The sequence below is a fragment of the Mycteria americana genome, chromosome 3, assembly GCF_035582795.1.
Source record: "Mycteria americana isolate JAX WOST 10 ecotype Jacksonville Zoo and Gardens chromosome 3, USCA_MyAme_1.0, whole genome shotgun sequence".
NCBI lineage: Eukaryota > Metazoa > Chordata > Aves > Ciconiiformes > Ciconiidae > Mycteria > Mycteria americana.
The window spans coordinates 67,303,682-67,318,675 of record NC_134367.1 but is presented as its reverse complement, the minus strand read 5'-3'; the positions used below and the strand labels follow the sequence as shown (position 1 = coordinate 67,318,675).

The window sequence follows — 14,994 nt, the reverse complement described above, 5'->3', positions numbered from 1 at the left end:
ATTAAAGCTGGCAATAGCAAACAAGATGAAGTTTCCTCCAATATTCAAGACCATTGGAAAGACAGTTTCCAACACCTTTTGTCCTCCCAGAGTGGTTGGTTACCTTTTCAACTAATGTCATCCAACCATCACATGATGTCCTGAAGTAAATGAGGTGTGGTTGTCTTTATTTACTTCACCTGGATCTTTTATGAATATTTTTATTTTACTTTAAGGTCTTGTATGAACTTAAAATTATGTACTCCATTTTAGACATTCAGATAAATATTTTGGGAAGTTGTTATCCTCACTTTGAATTCATGGAGATCTATTCATAAATGGGTAACATCGAGGTACTTGTCAACAAAGTGTACAATGAATCAAAATACAAGTCTACAAAAATGCCACCCCCAGCACGGTACCCCAGAGAACCCACAGTGTAGCAAGTTTCCTATTACAGGAATTGCATGGTCTAGTTTCAAAAGCTTGCACTCGAAGGATAGAGGAAAAGATTCTGTTAATGACCAGTAACAAACAGAAAAAGCTCTATATCATCTAGAAATTAACCTGAAATTTTGAAGGAGTTTGTGACAACATTACCAGAAAATAAATAGGGCGCTCATATTCCTCATCGAAATTTTTCTAATCTCTAGCTATAAAATCCTAAAAATGAACAAAAGTTTGCATCGTAATATAGGAAATCCACAATTACTAAGTTGTTAATTTAGTTTTCCTAATTACAGGCAACCACTTCAAGACATAGTCTTATGATTTTTAATAAAAACCTACAGGCTGTTCAAAAAAATACTGCAGACCTTCATCTGGCCACAGTTGCATAGTTACTTAAACACAAGTCGGTACCTAAAGCTGCACACAAGCTGGAAGAGTCAGTATCCGGACATTCAATTTTAACATGAAAATACTGTTTAACATGTATTTTAGGATAGGCCAGATTCAAACCATAAATGCAGGCTTTTTGAATTCCTGCAAAACACTGTTTAGAAAGCCAGTGAGTCCTGCTTTTTCACATCTACAAAGTGAAGCTGGACTTTCTCTTTGCTACTAAAGTCAGCTGTTGCCATCTCATTCCTCCTCTGTAGCTTCCCCACAGATTCTGTGGCAAGATTTGGGAGTTTTTCTTCTGTGTTATCCCATTATAAAGTTTCAGACTTCACCAACCACCCAAAGGCTGTTTTCTCCCTAACCTGCTATCATAGAATCATAGAATCATAGAATCATAGAATCATAGAATGGTTTGGGTTGGAAGGGACCTTAATGATCATCTAGTTCCAACACCCCTGCCATGGGCAGGGACACCTTCCACTAGACCAGGTTGCTCAAAGCCTCATCCAGCCTGGCCTTGAGCACTTCCAGGGACGGGGCATCCACAGCTTCTCTGGGCAACCTGTTCCAGTACTTCACCACTCTCATAGTGAAGAATTTCTTCCTTGTATCTAATCTAAATCTACCCTCTTTCAGTTTAAAGCCATTACCCTTTGTCCTATCACTACATGCCCTTGTAAATAGTCCCTCTCCAGCTTTCTTGTAGGCTCCCTTCAGGTACTGGAAGGCTGCTATAAGGTCCCCCCGGAGCTTTCTCTTCTCCAGGCTGAACAACCCCAACTTTCTCAGCCTGTCTTCACAGCAGAGGTGCTCCATCCCTCTTGACCATCTTCATGGCTCCCCTCTGGACTCCCTCCAACAGGTCCATGTCCTTCTTATGGTGGGAGCCCCAGAACTGAACGCAGTACTTCAGGTGGGGTCTGCAGCCAGGACAGTCTGTCGGGGTGTTTTTCAGCAGGGTAAGCAGTATCTCTGCCTGCCAGAAAAGTGACCATTAAAAATGAGCCTTACGTCTGTGCCTGCTGTTTGTGTCTGGCAATCAGAAGTCATTAGTAATGGCTCAGTTATGAAGTTGGAGAGAGAACCAGCACTTTCATATGTGATGTCTCCAAGTTCTGTACTGATCTTTGCTCATATTAATTAAAATACATTTTAGTTACAATTAAAACACTGCTTAATAAGTACATTTGACACCAAAGACACCGAAACAGCCAAAAAGGTAAATGGCATTTATTAACAATAGTATCTAAGCTGGTCTTTCGGAAAACCTTTAGAAACCTTCCGGCAGTCTTTAAGACTTATACATACCCATCATAACAACAACTTTCTTCTAGCCTCCTTTCTACTTATACCCTGTCTATGGTCAGCCTGACACACCATTTCATGGAAGTGGGAAAACAAGGGGGAAGGAATGCTCAACTATCCAGTGTTACCAAAGGGCCAATAAGGCAGTCAAGAATTACTAGGGAAGATATTAACAAAGACTTCTTTTCCTATACTGTCTCTGCACTCCTACTGAATTTCAACAGCTCCGGCCCCCTTCCTCAAAAGTCCTTTGTAGCTCATTGTCAGATTTCAGGGCAGAGCTCAAACTAACCGTAATGTTTTTAATGATGTTCACTATTTATCCGGTGAATCTCTGTTCAGTACAGCAAACTTAAGTCAGGGAGATTCCTTTTGCATTCTCCCTCTTTCCCAATACTCTGCTTTTCCAAGCAACCAACCTTAGTCCATTTTTCTAAACCTTTTCAGGCAGCTAAGGAGCTTGAACCTTCTTTTTGTCATCCTGGGAAAGTGTCTAATGACCTCTGGGTTAGAAAAATCAGAAGGGGAAAATATGAAAAACTCTGTGTGACAACTAAGGTCTGAATCCTGAAGTCAAAAAAACAATTCACCAAAGATAATTGTGCAGTCCTGTTGTATAAATAAACCTCTGTCATCCTGAGTGTCTTTTAAAGTTTTGGGTAACCACACATTTCTCCATTGTATAGATGAAAATACAAAGTCTGATATAATGTTTTCTTCTCCACTTACTCAGAAGGGAGAAAAACTAGGAAAAAAAATCAAAGTTCTCTTGCATTTCAATTACCTCAACCCATTAGGTAAAACTCACACAATTTACCTTTTAAACCATTAGTATATATAACAGAGTTTTTGACACAGGTTTTTATTATACTCGTGTTGCTTGTAGAGTAGTACTATATTTACAGATCTCCTTTTCATCACCACTTTCTTTTAAAAAAGCTCAGTAAACAGGCACATCATCTTCAAAGTACCAACAAAAATGAGTGTAGTAATTCACATCATACTAAAAATGTCTTTAAAAACAGAGCATGTATACATATGAATTAGGAAAAATCAAGATGAAACATGGCAGGAGAAGTGAAATATTACCCTGAGAGTAGAGGCCCCTATTATGTTCTTTGCAGAGTAGATCAATGCATTTTTGATGCAAACACAATGCTTAGTTACAAAGGCATAAGTCCTGCAATTGACTTTGCATAGACAGATTCAGCTGCCCTCTTGAAGCCTCATTGACTTCAATTGACTCCCACGTGGAGTCAGTTGCAGAATCAGAGACTCTGGTAATGACCACGCTATAAGGGCCTGAGTCCTTGTCCATTAAACTCAGTGTGAGATTTTTCAGTTGACTTAGTGGATTTCCAATCTGAGTCTAAATGCAGACAGATAAGAAAGCATAAGTAGTTTGAATGCATTTCTGAATTAAAAGACTGTCTTTCAGCCATTGCATATAAACGTTAAACTCAGCAGCATACATCCTTTAAAAATTCATTCATCTCTGTTATGGGAAAGTAAATAAAAAGGAATGCAAGGAAAGCTTACATCCTAACTGCTTGAATTAACCTAAAAAAGGGGTAAGGTTTTATTTTTTCCCAAATTTTCACAGCATTAAAACTCTTCTTTTCTACTACTGTGGTTATGTGCAGTGCATTTCACCTTTAAAAGGTCCACTCATTTTCATTGATAGTTTTGTACATTTACTGTATAACTCAATGTTAATTAAAGTCAGTCAATGCAACTGAAACAATTATAGGCTCTCTTTTGGATTTAAATGTTCCACCACTGAACAGTTACAATTAAATGCAATTAAATTTTCTGTTTACATAGGCTACATTTCTTGACACTATCATTTTTATGGCTTTACAGTGGGAGGGAAAAATCCACCATAGTCCCCAAATTTCCTCGCATATTTTCATCCTATGTCACTTTCACAGTAAGAAACACTGATGACAATGTTTTCTTTAATAAGAGCTAAGAGCCTTTTTCTGCATTTCTTGTCTTGCAGGCATTGAGATCTGCTCTCAGTGAACCTTGGTCTCATCAGAAGAAATCCCCTTTTCAAAAGCTTATTAACACTAATTCTTTCCTTTAAGTAAGCAAAACAGATAGATTTTTAAAATCTAAGAACAATAACAGAGAGATAAAAAACATAAGGTAAATATCTGTATTTTTTGTGTTATTCCAAATTCATTTTTCATTTTTGTGTTTGTAAATTACCTAATTTTTAAGATACTTGAGGCAAGATCATTACCTTTACCTATGCTTGCTCCATGCAATAAATACAAAACATACCTTTATAAATAAAAGATAATACAGATAATGTGGAATATTCATACTGACTATTTTTAGATTACTGCATTCCAGAAGTCTCACTGCCTCTTTTACCACTCATATTGCTGTAAAACAGAAGTAATGACATCTGTCTTCGGTAGATAGACCATAATATAAAATTAATGCATCTGTATACTAGCAGGCACCTTTAAAATAATATTTGAAGGCATCATCTATAATATTCAATTGCTGGAGATGAAGTACTATCGTTCGTATAAGCAATGTAACTAGCCCTGCCTGATAGACAAGTTGCCCAAAACTTCCCATGCCACAACCTTGTTTCTCTTAATTTTGCTAATCTACTTGTAGTTAAATTTCTCATGCTATACATCTACCTAGGCTAACTATTTTGGGAGATGGTCCAGAACCAGGTGAGCCATTTTGCTTGAGTATTAAGTTGGGAGTTATTTTTCATTAAATCCTGGTAACTGTTATTTTTCCAGCTTTAGATGACCTGATGACATGGAAATTTTCAAAAATGTGGTTTTGTTTAAATATCTTTTAAGAGCTTTTTGCCATGCCCTGGAAAATCTATGCAGATCTGCTAAGTTCTTATGTTCTTGGTAAATTGCAGTTTTACACATGCTTAGTGGAGGCGTTTTCAATTTTAACAGCTATACACCTCTGAGGAAGTTATTCCCCCTCAACTTTATCAAGGCCCTGATGGTGTTGAGATTGTATATGCCTTATACTCACAGAGTAATCAGCCAGGCCTCCTGAAGCAAGGAGCTGCTGGCATTCAACCAGACGTTGTATGCAATAGCTGCTCTCAGCTGAACAGGGCTGGTGCAAGACCAGCAGCCAGGAGAGAGCTGGGAGCCTTTTTTCCTCCAAGCTAGAAGTATTTCTCCTAGTAGGACCCAAAACAGAAAAAATAGGAGGAATCATAGAGCAGGAAAAACAAATTGGTCCAAAAGGCTTTGCAGAACCAAATCTGGCACACAGCAACACGGGGGGCTGGTTGGCACAGGACTGAGCTCACACAAGTATTCAGACCCCAGAGGGAAAGCTTAGCCAGGCTAGGTGAGAATGAGGGAAGGAGGAGACCAAAACAAGGACCCATGTGCATCCCCAGGGAAGATCAATCCCTTGCAATGACATAGCAAGTCTTGTAGAAAAAATTTATGAGTTAGGTAAAAACTGGCTTTTTATCCATCTGAATCTTAAGCACCTAATCTGGGTTGAGCTTGAGTCTTTCCCTCATTTCACCAAACAGACTATTTTCATGAAACTTCTAAGAATATAACACCTCTGAGATCCTTTCCTGATGAAGTTCAGTTGAGATGAGTCCTTCTGTTATGAATGGGGCAACAATACTATGAACAAATAAGCCTCTTCTCCTTGCAAATTGCATGGGGGTTACTAAACCCATGCAGGCAGAGGAGGACCAAATTAATGATGCATAGGCCCCCTGGATTCCAGTAGTTCCTAACATTTAAATGCCTGACTTTGCAACTTGAATAATGCTTAATGCAGCAGTTCTTTATGCTGCATTTTTAATGCACCATCATTGTGAAGTTTGAATGCATTAGCCAGATTAAAATGAACAGTTATTGTCAGTGGCACAAATCAAACTTCTCCAACTACTAATCTCAAATGGAACAGACACGGAGCAGTCTTCCTAAGCCCTCCCTCATGTTTTGCAGTGGAAGGCATTATTTGTTTGCTGCCTTTATTACATACAATATATTCTTGGAAAGGCAGGTTGCAAATACATGTTCTATATCAACCACATGAAAAATGTTTGCCCTGTATTTTCACTTGCATTTGAACTCTCTGGAGGATAAGAGCTATGAGATCAAAGCAAACTGAAAGAAGTTGTAAAAATGGTGCCACACATCAACACCCTGGTAATACACTGAAGTTGTCAAAGCTAGATGCAACTGCAATGTCAATGGGGAGAAGGGAGGCTGAGGGGTGGCACAGCTAGTACACACAATTCAAAATATGCTCCACAGAGTCAGGGCTAGTGAAGGTTATTTCTTCATGCCCCTTTCATATAAATCTGCCTTGTTCTTGTGCTTTTGTCTCTGAGAATAGGACAAAGGAACTCAGTGGGCTCCCCTAGACTAGGGTAAAAATGTACTGTTTAAAAATGCTTTAAGGAAAAATAAAAAGAGTATTGCCAACAACTCTAAAACTCCAAGCTGGGCTGAGAAAACCAGGAATGCATTAGCTGGAAAAGGTGAGACATCTTATATTTATTTAAAAAGTAAAGACATATTCTTAGCTTGGGCTGGTAAAATATGTTAATTATGATGCTTTTGCTAACTATTTGAAAGTTTAATTTTAAAAGGTACCTATAGAGAGATAGATAAAGATATAGATATATTGATAGATAAATGTAAGCCGTTCCAGACGAAGTTGGAGTGGAAGAAAAACTGGTGTATGACTGTAGAGGATTTATAGAGACACTTTGCATGAAATATTTGTTCTGTGTACTAATGGACACCTGTAGTCCACCTCCAGTGTTATCAGCTTTGGCCATTTATCAGCATCTGGACTACATAATCAACAAAAATAATCAAAGATAATTGTCATGAATATCAAGGCATTATTACCAGAGTCAGAGGGAATGTTTGCCCATTTTGTTAAAGATTTTGCATTCATATTTTGAGGGTAGCTCTGTTTATTTAACTCCACCTAAAAAATCTAGCTAGTGAGCTATATAATTTTTTGGAAAATAAACATGAGAAATTACAAATATAATTGAAAGTTTGAAGAACTCTTTGTAGGTTGCAAAATGTATACACATTTTCTGAATCTGATATCTCTATACTTGTTTTTTTCCTAATAGTATAACTACTTCAAGACAGTAGTGTTAGTGCTTCTACTGAAAAAGTAGACATTACTATACTAGAAATATGGGAGAAGGATACTTTCAGGATTATATAAATTCCACCTTTATTCCCTCTTCAGGAACAACCCAAAAATGTCAAGTGTCAGCCAACCTATTCTCATCCATTAGCTCTCAGTGTTCAGAGTAGAATGGACTTCAAGAAAGGACAGTTAGGAAATGGGTATTGACAGAGTGTAATTTTAGCCTAGTATAGCTAATCTCTTTAGGCTCTGTCTATAGTCAGTGGAGTACGATAGTCTCCTATAGAGGATGATTCAGAGCAGAAACCTAATTTAGCTCGTCTGACTCACGCTCCTCAGAATGAATCTGCAGGCACCCTTGACCAACATTATGATTGAAAATTGAAAATGCCTTTCCCCTACCTGAGCACATATGACGCACTATTCCCAATCAGAAAGAAATTTATATTCTCTACAGTACTTACTGTAACCCTTTTAAAATAATGTTTTCCTCTGGAAAACACCAGAAAGAAAAAAGATCAAGAAATGAACAAAAGAACAAGACAAAACATAAGACAGTTAAATAGCTGGTCAAAGCAGCCTAAGTCCTTATGGCCACAGCTGATACAGGAAAAATGTGATCAAGTATAAGCTTGTTCCAAGTGATTTATCTCTTTAAGTTATAGGGTCTATTGAATGTGAACAGGTAAGATCCTTAACTAACTGTATCCTTTTGGGGGTAAAAGCTGTGATTTCCTTTGTGAACTTGGGCAGTGCTTGATATGCCATCAGCTTGGCTGGAAGATGAAGCTAGTTCAGAATGTTAATTTCAAGTGGAAAAAAATCAGTCATGTACAACAGCTTGGCAGGAGCAAAGGTGACAGAAAAAAAAATACTCACAGGTATCCACTTTCCCTACCATCATGTTCATACCTATTTTTTTCCAGCAGGAGGAAGGGAAAGAGATATTCTTGAAGTATATGAAAAGGCAAGAGTTACCAAGGATGATATTACACATTTTTAGGCTTTAATGATTCACAGTTATATCAACCAACTATGAAAACTGCATGTTAATTAGAACTGGTGACCTCGGGAAAACTCAACTGAGTAGGCAGATTTCTTGAAAGAAAGAAAATATCCTCCGAGTTGACTAGAGTTGTAATGCTAGAAAGCAAGATTATTTGAGAACTCACTTTTGCAGTTTTTCAAATATGTACTTGAGTATATATTTGAAAGAGCAATCCCCTTTAAAGATTTTGTTTTATCAATATTAGCATTCATAAAATGTATAAACATTCTTATTTCATAGAATTTTATTTTCTTAACTTTTAGAGTAGATATTAACATTTATACAAAACATTTCCATTAGAATTCTTTTATCTAATCTGCAAAGAGTGGTGCAGGTCGGTTCACACAACAGCATTACAAATACTGATCTTAGGGAACATTTTACAAAAACATTTTACCCACTAACTGTAGTCCTATTTGCCCAAGTGACTGAGGTTATGAACAAGTCTATGTACTTTACACCTACTGAGTAGTAGTAATATTCTGTTATGCTCGCTATATTTGAACTCGCTTTAAAGAAGCTTGGTTGTGGCTCTCTGGCTAGCAATAGCCCTAAGGCTCTAGGTAGACAATACTTGCAAATATCTGCTTTACAATTTTGCAGCATAAGTATAATTCACTGGCAGCAGCAACTGCAAGCTAGACATACTTGGATTAAGCACCCATTGGAAAGGGAGCATAGATATTTCAACATTTTTGAAAATGCTACCTCATCTATTTCAAATATGTTCTTCAACATCCAGCAGTCATTGTGAGTCATTTCAACACACATTTGTACACACATCAGCCACCTGTTATGGGTCCTCTGCTCTTTTCTCCACTCTGTTCTCTGTCACTGTCACCACATCACCCTCCAGGCAATGCGCTCAGCATGAAACATGAGTGATACCTTTTGGAACTATCTTATGGGGAGAGGGGAAGCACTGTAGCTCTGCACTGCTGCATCATAACATTTGTCTATATGCCCCATAGCATCTCATCAGGTGATGACCTTGCATTTTTGCATTGTGTAGTCACATTCTGATGCACATCATCACACCATGATGCTGCATTTCAATGCAAATTCACCTCAGGAGGCCTGAAATAAAACGGTGGTGTTTCTAGATGTCCCAAAGCCTAGGAAATTGAAAAACTTGATACAGAGCTTTAAAAATTGTGACTGTACTGCAAGTATTACCGAGTTCATTGATCTCATAACCAATATTACTTTACACAGTGAACAATTCAGCCAACAGCAGTGTATGGGAGTTCACTATTAGTTTAGGGAATAATATTTTGTTTGCTTGCTTGTTTTTGGCTCACTAGCTGTCATGAGTCTAACAAAATAAACCAGACTATTGAGCAAACAGCAGTCAGCTTAAACACTTTGAATAACTTGTTTACCACAGATCCATTATCTAGCTAATGGTTTAAGCTTTGTTCCTACTTTGATGTGAGTCTAGGCATAAAATCATGGTAGAGGCTTATTCCAAGTATTTTCTGTTGTTGAACTGAATCCTCATCAATTTGTGTTTGTTTCTACCAGGTTAGCCTGGCAGAGGTATTACAGATGATGCACAATGGTGACAAACAGAGAAGGAGCAGCTTTGTGTTAGAAGACAGACAAGAATCCAAAGACCCTGGAAATGCATTAGGAAAACGCAATATGGGGTCTAGCCATGTGTTAAAAGAAGCTGAAGGAAAGCTACCTCCATGCTGACTGTATAGGATTTCCTTAAATGGCCTTATTAAACTCTTCTTCACACCAGATTTGCACAGGGAAGTGAGATGGCGAGACCTTCACAGAGACCCTGGACAGTTCATGGAATGCTATATGGAACCAAACACTCTTGAAACTACCCTAAGATTGTTTTAGCCATTTAAGCAGCTCTAAATAATGCCATTTAAGTAGCCCTATTGTAAGCTATGCACACTGCCTTCCTTATAAATGCAGAAATGGTACCTGGTTCTGTGATAGACATCCTCTACAACTATGTAAATGTCACTCTTCTCTGTGCCTCATAGCACTACTGTAAGCAAGGGTAAGAAAAAAAGGGCAGAGAGACATGTTCTCCTTCTGCCTTAGTGTCTTCTCTGTTCTGTAAAAAAGAGGTTACAGTAATTTCTTCCAAATAAAATCATTTTAACACTGGGAAAGTAACCATAGCTCTTTCCTAAATGGTTCTGTTACTTGGAGTTAATTAGGGACTATGTGACAGAAGTGACCACAAGCATGGATACTGACCAGTCCTGTAGATTATTCACTTCAAATGTCTCTGGTACTAAGCACATCCAAACAGACATTCACGCTTAGCAGATGGTTCAGTTCTTCTTGCAAATAGAAACTTAAAAGGACTACTTTTCCTACAGTTTCAAGGTCTGCAAAAGCAGACAGTCCTACATACACCAGCAGAAATAGTTAATGTTTAGAACCAGACACCAAAGGGAGCTGAAAGTGTAGAAAGATTTGTATATGCACAGAAACTGAGAAGACTAGTAGACTTACTTATGTTCTTACTCATCATAGGGCCAAAAAAGTTTGCCTCTTTCTTCTTTTTTTTCCTAAAAATTCTAGAAATAACTGGGGTCAGAGACAGGTTATTGGAAAAGAAGTCTGCTTTGCAGTGACCAGTCTTAACAGTAAGTGAGGCAAAGAAGAAGCAGGAGGTAGAAGTATTTTACTTTAAAATTACACTCAACTTGTTTACGGCTGTGGAAAAGAGAGCTGTATCACTTAGAATGTCTTCACACTTACTCTTTGGATTACACAGCTTTTAACATATGTTAAGGTCTATTTCTTCTCTATGGGATGTTGTATGAAAGTGTCAGAAACAGGTATTCAGGCACTGAGATTTTCATTAAAAAGCTGTCATGCCCATATGTGCTTAAAATGAGAACACAAAACAGAGTTTAAGTTATTCAGCTGAGAAAAAGTATGAAAGAAAGGAAAGGCAGAAAAGATATCTTCCCACTGGTGTGTTCAGTTTTTCTTTAAAGTAATATGATCACCAAAGCAATCTAGATGATGATGAACACCCTCTGGGGACACTGTCTGGCAGCACAGAGATGGTCACCATTTACAACTGAGTGATGTATACAGAGATGACATCACTCTAGGGATGTGAGTGTGAATGAAGAAGGAAACAGCCAAACCAGAGTACATTATAAAGGCTGTTGACCTCAGTGCAGACAGTGCATCCAAACTCTCATTTGCACAACAATTTGGGGATTCAGATGGGATTCAGCAAGGATTTCTTGCTCTTACAGCTCCATCAAGTCAAGAGCAATTATTCTAGACCCATTCCTTTTCCCACTTGTCTTTTCTCAGCAACACCCACTCTTCCAAAGCTCCCACTAGGAGGGTTTCTGTGCTTTATAAATTTTTTTCTGGAATGGTAGCTAGCTCCATTACTGCTTGCAAAAAGGGTCAGGAATTATTTTTTCCCCAAGAACCACAATTATAGTTAGCAGCTGCTGTTCTCATCCTGCTCCAAACAAAGATTACACGTTTCATAAAATCAAACTTACTCATTTAAAGAATGGAATTGGCTTTACTAGCAACTCAAAAAAACCCCATGATGTTCAGTCTAAATGTTCTCTCCTGAAGGTGCTAGCATCTCCAAGTTGCACCTAATTATCACTGACCAGGAGGTCAGACCATCTCCCTAATATTCTGGGTCATTAAAAGCCAGCACGGTGAGCTAGCAGCACTTACATGGCATGCTGATGAAGCACTCTTGACTCATGCTAAGGAAGTGGGTCAGAAGAAAGGATCCTTGTATGCTTACGTGAGGTTATGGTCACTGCCAGTCTGTTAGGGGCATCTCCCATCACAGCTCAGGAACTAATGAAGTCACAGCACTGTCTGGACTGCTGCAGTTATTAAAATGCTCACTGCCCAGGAGAAATACAGAAATCTGCTGTTAATGTAGGTCATTTAGGGAACCCACATTCCCATTCCCAATTACATTTGAATGGGATAAGAATGGGTATAATTAGCTGACTTAGTAGGCTGACTAATACTTTCTCCTCTTCCCTCACTCCCCTAGACAATCCCCTCCCAACATTCAAGCACACATTTTCATTTCAGGAGGCTATTTGCAAGATCACTAGCCTTTCTCCTGAGATTGTTAGTACATGTGGCTCCATTTTAATTGGTTAACGTGCACATTAGAACCCTCATCACCCTGCAACTCTGCTGCAAATATGCCTCGCCTATTTTCACGATCTTTATTTGCTATACTACTCATCATCCGTTACGCTTCTAAAATCTGTGTGCATGTTGCAAATAATATAATGCCTCTATTATGGCAAAGCAGCAGCCCCAGACAGAGACATTTTGGGTCACATGTCCAGTAGCTCCCATTTCTTAAGACAGTGAAGTGAGAATACAAATATGAGTGTCGTATTCAGCGTTGTGCTCTTGTTCACTGCAGCTTTCTTTTTTTAGACTGCTGCAGTTCCTGTAAGGAGCTGTGTGACTTTCCCACCTCATGTTCATTTGTACACATTGAAAAAAGCAGGCAATAACTGTCCTGTATCTAAATCATGCAGGTTAAAAAAAAAAAAAAAAAAAAAAAAGAAAGAAATAGAAGAAATCATGACAGGAAAAAATAATTTTTTTGGACCATATGCAAGAGAAACACTGGGAAGACAGAGGTTTTGTACTGCATTCGACACAAAAAGAGTGTTTTTTTCTACACCAAGCCATATTTTACAATGACAAGCAATGACTGGACAGTGGCTGAGATTTGAACGTTGCAGCAGTATCAATCAATCATGCATCAGATAAACACATTTCAAAGTGTATATTAAATACAGGCTTGAGCTCATGCAGACTGACATACAGTATTTCATTCTCAATGTGTTCTTTTCCTACCAGCAGAGACTTCTTTGTTCTTCAGCTGTGTTGCTTAAACTGCTTCCTTTCTGCAAAACAATTTCTGAATTTCAGAATAATTTCTCTTAAACCTATTTTTGAAAGTTGAAGTTTAGGTCAAATGCAAATATGAATACAGTTTTATCCTGCATGCATAATTCGTAGTCTGTGTGGAACTGACTCATCTGTCTTCTGTATCTGGCACTCATGTGATGAGCTCTCCTGCTAAGAGTGACCTATTCATCCTTCAAATAAACATCCACAGAGGAAAAAAACCAATATGTACAGTTCCAAATAAGGAACGACATATTGTGCTTGATGTGATCTACTCATGTCAGTTCTGTCAACAGTCTTTTGAATTAAGAGTCTCTTATTCAGAAAACATTCAGAGATACTGGGTAGTATCTTCTGAGCAAATCAAACCTCAGAAATATCTGAATTTAACTGTTGATGACACATGGGCAGTTAAGACAATGTCTTCGCTCAGTGATCTTAAGCAGAATGCTTTGAATAATTAAGAAAAGGTTTGCAGAAATTTTTCAGTTTAAGGGGTTATGGTCTAGTGCAAACAAAAGGGTATTACTGCCTTGAGTAACTGAAGTATTTACTACTTATGAATATTTTCACAAATTATTTTATGTATATGATCAACACAATGTAGCAAAACTGTCAGCTAATGCTTTATCTACAAGACTTTACTGTTTGACTAATGTGCTCCCTTCTGTCAGCATTTAAGATTTGTTTAACTTGATTCACAGCAGAAATCTTGTTACATCCAACAGAAGACTAACATTACGGGTATTCACATACTATGTGCACATAACATAGGACTAGAACTTTAGATGTTTTAAGTAAGCATCCAGAGACCAGACCTACAGAAATCTGACCATAGCCACAAACAAATGGAACAGGTGTGACTGAGTGTAATTTTTCAAAATTTGTTAAAAGATTGAGCATTTCTAATCAGAAAATTAGAAAATATTGAAGTAACTTGCAGTCTTTAGATGATTCTAAGAAAACTTTTAAGTTAACATCTAGAAATTAAAAAAAAAAAAAATTCTGTAGAATAAAAAAGACTATACACAGCAAGTATTGATCCCAAGACATAATCTCTTAGCATTCATATGAACTGTATTTCGACCTGACAAATGCAGGTGATAAAAAGGAAGTCAAGGTTTCTTTATTTTTGGCTCTGATAAGTTATCGTTTCATATTTCCTATATCCTATTCTATTTCCTATATTCCTATCCTATTCTATTCCTATATCCTAAATCTATTTAACGATATGGAATATCGTTAAATAGATTTCCATTTCTTTTTCCTTTGCAAACGAACCCTGAATCTAGTGGTCAGGGTTGGTTCATTTTATCATATGTTTTACAACACCTGAACAGAGTTGTCTGCATGAAATCACTGGCTACATTCATACAAACCCACAGTCTTCTGATTATACCCTCCCTACATGGTAAAACCACAAAGGTTTATGTATTTGCAGAGGTGTTACTAAGAACATAATAAAAATACAAGGGACTATACAGGTGTCCCAATAGACCTAATCTGGCCAGCAGCACCTGCATTACTAATAATGTTGAATGCAGTATCTAAACCAAAACCAAAACAAAATCTTGGCCTAATTCCCAGATCTAGGGGGTGCTTACAGGGCTGGTTACAAGGGGTGAAAATAACAGCATTTTTTTTCTTCAGCTGACAAGCAGAACAAATTTGAGCTGGAAATCAGTAGGAAAATGGATATAGAACCCTATAATGTCATTTTTATTTAATCATTTTATAGGGTACAACTGGCAGGCTCAGGT

General features: G+C 37.7%; 1 long non-coding RNA gene across 1 annotated transcript in view; it reads right to left on the bottom strand.

Annotated features, from left to right (window-relative positions):
* LOC142407810 (uncharacterized) overlaps positions 1-13,255 on the bottom strand; it is a 28,015-nt gene extending 14,760 nt beyond the window's left edge. Inside the window, exon 1 of the long non-coding RNA XR_012775063.1 lies at positions 13,181-13,255. This is a non-coding gene — a long non-coding RNA (uncharacterized LOC142407810). The remainder of the gene's footprint in view (positions 1-13,180) is intronic.
* Between the last annotated feature and the right edge of the window lie 1,739 nt (positions 13,256-14,994).